Genomic DNA, 6349 nt, shown 5'->3' on the forward strand with positions numbered 1-6349 from the left:
CCCACCCACACACACACACACACACACACATAGATATGAACAGAAGGCAAGGCCACTGAGGGCGGACTCCTCCTTTGAAATCATGTGGCAGGACCGAATGCGCAGCTGCCCCCAGCAGTCCTTTGGGCTGTAACTCTTCAATATGTGGCACCGCAGTCCTGTCACTCAACACTTCATAAAAGCCTGGTCAGGTCTCCAGCATGATAACATCATCCGCCATTCTCTAGATTAGACCCTTTTCGCTGGGATTTCATCAAGATAATGCATGTTTTGTGTGCGTGCCATGACACGCTAATTGCAAGCCATTAGTGAAAGCATTTGGCAGGCTTCGGAAGAAGGTGTCTTATGCATACAATCTTAGATTTCTGTAACAGTGAGTTCATTGTCACCCAGCTCTATTCAACACAAATGGGGCTTTCTGTAACCACAATTGTTTCTTCCTGTATTTGTTTTCAGTGAAAGGACGATAGATTACTTCTTTGTGAATAATAATGGACATAATGTCAGATTTCTATTTTTTAAACCATTTTTGTCTCACTGTGAAGTGTATAAAATCAAATATATTAGAATGACTTCTGAAGGATCACGTGACACTGAAGACTGGAGTAATGTCTGCTGAAAATTTAGCTGCGCCATCACAAGAATAAATTACTTTTGAAAATACACTCTTAAAAATAAAGGTGATTCAAAAGGTTCTTAAAGCGATGCCATAGAAGAAAAATTTTTAGTTCCACAAAGAACCATTTAGTCAAAAGATTCTTTAAAGAACCTGTCAGGGAAAAACACGGATTCAATTTGCAGGTTCAACTAAAATTTATTTGAAACACAAAACTCGGCTGGGACTGCAGACCAGAAGCCGTAATTCAGGGCAGTGATTAGAGACAGGAAGAGGGGAACGGTCCAAATGAGCCTCCAGTCACTCCACGAGGCAGAGATGGTAAGGTGTAGGGAGATCAGCGCACACAGTCCCAGCGTCAGTGCTGATGCAACGTCAGAGTAGAGAGAGAGAACAGCGCACAGGGTCCCAGCATCAGTGCTGACGCAACGTCAGAGTTGAGAGGGAACCGCACACAGAGTCCAAGCGTCGGTACTGACACAACGTCAGGGCAGAGAGTTCCTTGTAGAGTGCACCGAGAAGGGCAGGAGAGGAGAGGCCACGAAGCGCAATTCTGGTAATGCCAGGGCAGGAATTGGGGAACAGAAAACTAGTGAAACAAGAGGCAGAGAGCGAGCGGAAAAGCCAAACTGAAAACACTAAACTGTACTTGGAGCCTATGAAAACACGGCAGGACAAGAACTCAACAAGACTACACACGAGGGGAACTTAAAAAGAGGGATAATTAAGGAATTAACAAGCTACAGGTGTGACGGCAGCTAAAGTAGTTAATAAGATAACGATGGGGAGGGAAACCACGAAGACAATGAGCACATGGCGAACTGTCAAAACAGACAAAAACAACAACAACCTGCTGATCAGACCGAAGTCATGACAGAACCATCTTTTTATAATCCGAAGAACCTTCTTTCGCCACAAAGAACCTTTTGTGAAACAGAAAGGTTCTTCAGATGTTAAAGGTTCTTTATGGAACCATTTACACAAAAAGGTTATTCTATGGCATCGTGAAGCGCCTTTATTTTTAAGAGTGTATATTCAATTAGAAAAGTTATTTTAAATTGTAATTGCAATTTTTGCACTTTTAATCAAATAAATTTAGCCTTGCTGAAATTGGAAACTTCATTCAAAAGCATTAAAATAGCTTAATTCCTGACTTTTGACCTGTAATATCTTAATTATAAAGGTTTTAATGTTTTTGAAAGAAGTATTTTGTGAAATATCATCCCAGTTTCAAACTCTTTTCTACTTTTTGTTTTATATACAGTGGGTACGGAAAGTATTCAGACCCCCTTAAATTTTTCACTCTTTGTTATATTGCAGCCATTTGCTAAAATCATTTTTTTTTTTTCTCATTAATGTACACACAGCACCCCATATTGACAGAAAAAAAAAATGTAAGGGGGTCTGAATACTTTCCGTACCCACTGTATATTGGTGTTCAAGAGACATTTCTTAATTTCTTATTATTTATATTGAAAACAGTTGTGCTACTTAATATTTTTTCACTTTATACATTTAATACAAGTGCTACTTAATACATTTTCTCTTCAGGATTATTTGATGAATGGAAAGATTAAAGGAGAAACATTCATTTGAATATATATATATATATTGTAACGCGGCTGACAAGACGTGAGACGTGCAGATCCATATGCAAGCTTTTATTTAGGAGAAGACAGAGACGTGGTCATAAAACAGGCATGGGTCAGATAAAGGCAGACAGGTATATGGCGGGCAAAACACAAGAATAGTCCTAGGTCTAGCATAGGTTGACGATCGGCAGACAGAACCACAGGGGCGAGACTAGAGGGATGAATCCAGGGAGACAGGCAAAGATCAGAACCGAGAAAACTGACAAGGCAAGACAAGGAAAGGAAACAAAACTAACAGGCTAAGTAGTGTAGCTATCAAACTGATAAGTGCTCAACAACACTTGGCAGTGTAATGGGATCAGAGTGAGAGTTAAATAGTGGATGTGTGAGTGATAACAGCTGTGTGCAATCAGTGCTGTGCAATCAACAGTGTGTGTGTCGTTAGTGCAGTCGTTAGTGCAGTGGGATAATGTCCGGGGTGATATGCAACAGTGTGTAGTGCAAGAGTCAATGAAATTGTGTGTGTGTGTGTGTGTAAATTTAATGTACTCATTACTCATGTTAAATAAAAGTATTATTTTTTTTTTAAATAAATAACTGACCACAAAATTTTGAATGGTAGTATGCTTCTATGTGCTTATTTTCATTCATGGATTATTAAACATCTTTAGCCCCGACTTGGCTGAGCTCTCAAATGGGCGGGACTTACAAAAAAAACTACCAATAACTCAGAGAGATATTACTCACAAATATAGTTAGTTGAAGTCTAAACATTTTGTTTTGTATTTCTCATCATGTATTTTGTGTTTTTTTGTAGTTTGTGATGCAGAGTTTGGGAGCACAGCTGTGATTCCTCACTCCAACTTCGCTACTGGCAAAAACATTGCATTTCTTTCATATAAGAATTTCACTTTGTCTAACTTCCCTTAAACACAACCCAATGCCCATTTCACAGTAATAAAAAGAGCTCCTGCCCTGTTTGTCTCACTAAAATACAGTCATTAAACTGAGGGGCTTTCCTCGCAGGATGAAATGAAATAAAATGACTTCTGTAGTAAATGCCACTTACATTGTGTTATATCAGTCATGCGTTCACTGAGATTTGATTGCTTGCATTCACTGTAATCATGACTTGGCAAAAAATGGCATGTTTTACTTCTATAATGAGTTTTGTAGCAATTTGTGGACCATTTTCCAGCCAAATGCATTGCATTCGAAACACTGCAGTGCCTTGCACTAAATTAAATCATTTCCCTGCATTAACCATCTTAGATTTGTGCTTAACCACACAGAGATCTCATCGATTGAATAAAGAGTGCAGCACAGGGCCTGATCACAGATGTTGGAGATCATTCATCACCGTAGCATGCGCGGAACGGCCGGGCTCTGCTCCCACACTGGAGGCCACGATGTGATTTCAGATGCTCCCTTCCTGTATTAGTGATGCTGTCTGCACAAGCACATGGTTTATCACTTCAGCTGGCAATCAATTAGTTCCCAATCAATAACCTCTCGCTGGCCAACAGGCAACAAATTAGCGGCCTCTCTCCACTCGCACTACACTTGTTTATCCCGGGAGCTTGTTTTTCATCAGGAATCTAACCCGCTCTGCTGGCAGCTTAAGCTCAAAGTTTTGCCATGTGTATCCAGGTGTTTAAATAAACAAATATTTTATGAGAAAACATTTCAGCTCTTTCAGTACTAGACAAATGGATGTTTCCGCGATTAAAAAAAGGTTCACTTAGAGGGATGAATAACGGGCACGAAAACAGAGCAAACGCTAAAAGCTGTTAATTACTGGGTTTCATTTAGAAAGCAGTGATGTCTGTGTCTGTCATTTGAAGTTAATAAGTAGTTGCTGTAAAACAGGAAAAACTTTTACATTGAGCTTTGTAGTTTCAGGATTACATTTCAAAAGGTCTTTTTGTTATTTTTGACTCATTTTAAAAGGCTCCAGTGCGCCACCATCTGTATGGCAACAGCAGAACTTTTACGTTATGCACTGTGACACCCATCTTGTTTTTTTGTTTTTTATAATCTTAGTCTTATTCATCCATTTTGTCTTTTCTTTTTATAAATGTATCAGCGGTTCCAATTCCACTTCTCTGCGAATGTAATTTCCAAAGGTCACCTTCTCTGAGAATAAATTATCTCCACAATACAAGGTCATTCTCCATCTCTAGAGCATTCAGAACGAGATAACGGTTTTGTTCGCAGATTTGCCGGCCCCTCTCTCTCCCCCACATTCTCGCTGTCATTTTTTTCTTTGTACTGTGAGAAATTTTAGTTTGATGGCATATTTTGTCAAATACAAATAGTCATTTTGCAGCTGTGAATTGCTGAATTATGTCAGGTACCTCTTACTGTATACAGTGATTTTTCCAATCATTCCCACACACAGCCTCTAACTAAAATAACAGTGTACAGTGAACAGTGGGAAACATTCAGGAAAGCATCTGGTCATTCGGGGTGTTTTTTCAACTATGGACAGCTTTGGCCCCTGTGAATTTCATACAATTCTCATAAAACACATTTTGACACTTGCACTATTTAATTTCTCAACTAATAATGACCAGCAATGTACATACATCAAGAGTATTTTCCCCTCCTAGAATTATTTTTATTTATTTATTTGTTCAATTATTATTTTTTTTTTATTATTATTATTTAGGCCATCTCCATCTGTCAAGGCTAAACTCTTAGCTAACATTACACAAACCATTAGACTGCTAAACAAGTGATATTTAACTTAATTTGTATGCTTTTTACTTCAGATTCCTATCCAATATCCCATTCTTGTATTTGTTTTGGAAAATATACAACAAATTAAACTAATTCAACCCCCAGGACAAATGGCTGTAGTAAAAGAAACACTGTTTAAGCCACTGATCTGATCATATCTTCCTTCCCAAATTGTTGTGCACCTTTGCTTTGGCTGCCTCAGACTATGTGCGGGTGGTATGTGATTACATGTGGAAGTTCTCAGTCACTGGATCACAGCGATCACAATGGCATGGTAAAAGCCTGCTCATTTGCTAATGGTCTTTAGCAGGCAATGCTGTTTGTTTCACATCAGCTGAGTGGACGAGCAGCTTCATTTGCTGTGGCTGTCTGCCACTGCAACTCTCTCTGTCTCTCACTACCCACAGGTCTATTCAAGCTCAAATATATAAACAATGATTTTGCCATCTCGTTATCATTGCAGACAGAGAAATTAAATATTGATTCTCCTCACGGGGCAAACGAATTGCTGTGCAGAAATGACCTATTCTCCCTCTTTCTCGCCACTCCCAAGCTGTTTCTGCTGTCACATTTTACCTAAGGAATTTGTGGCTAATTTGGACTTTAATGGCTTTTGCTGCCTATGAAGATGAAGGAGTCCACTTTTTTCAGAATGAAGCACTGAATGTTACAGTAATTCATGCACAGTGCAAAAATAGACACACAAGGGAGCATATGTGTTATATATGTCTCTGGGGTATGTATGACCGTTTTGCTTCATCAGGATAATTCTATCAGAGTATAATGTCAATCAGAGAGTATGAAATTCAGCACATTACAGTAAATCACCGAATGTGTGTAAACAATGAACACTAATGGAAAAATTAGGAAATAGTAGGGAAAAAATACTATGGAATCAATGGTGCCCATCAACTGTTCAGATACCAACATTTTCAAAATAACTTATTTTGTGTTCAACAGAAGAAAGAAACACAGGAACAAGTGGAGGGTGAGTAAATGATGACAGAATTTTTATTCTGGAAGTGAACTTCTCCTTTAATGGTTTGTTAAAAGCGAGAATTGGACCTTAAAATAAAGTGTGACTGTTTTGTCTAATGACCTAAAAATTACTTTGTGTGGTAAGTCAAAATTTTTTAATATTACTGAGTGAACTTGCATCTGTTAAACTTTTAAAAGTAGAAATTACTCCTTAAGATAACAGTAACATATATCCAATTTTTTAAAAATCAGATTTAGACAGGTTTAAACAGCATTCCTTTAATTATATATATTTTTTTACAAATAAATATTAATTAATTATTTTAGAAATTAATAAATGCATACATGTATGAATAAAATAATATTCAGTTTTTTTTTCCAATTACATTTTGGAAAATTACATACACATTTAAGGTATCTG

Source organism: Sinocyclocheilus grahami, unplaced genomic scaffold (genome assembly GCF_001515645.1).
Source record: "Sinocyclocheilus grahami isolate Dianchi unplaced genomic scaffold, SAMN03320097.WGS_v1.1 scaffold1266.1, whole genome shotgun sequence".
In the NCBI taxonomy this organism is placed as follows: Eukaryota; Metazoa; Chordata; class Actinopteri; order Cypriniformes; family Cyprinidae; genus Sinocyclocheilus; species Sinocyclocheilus grahami.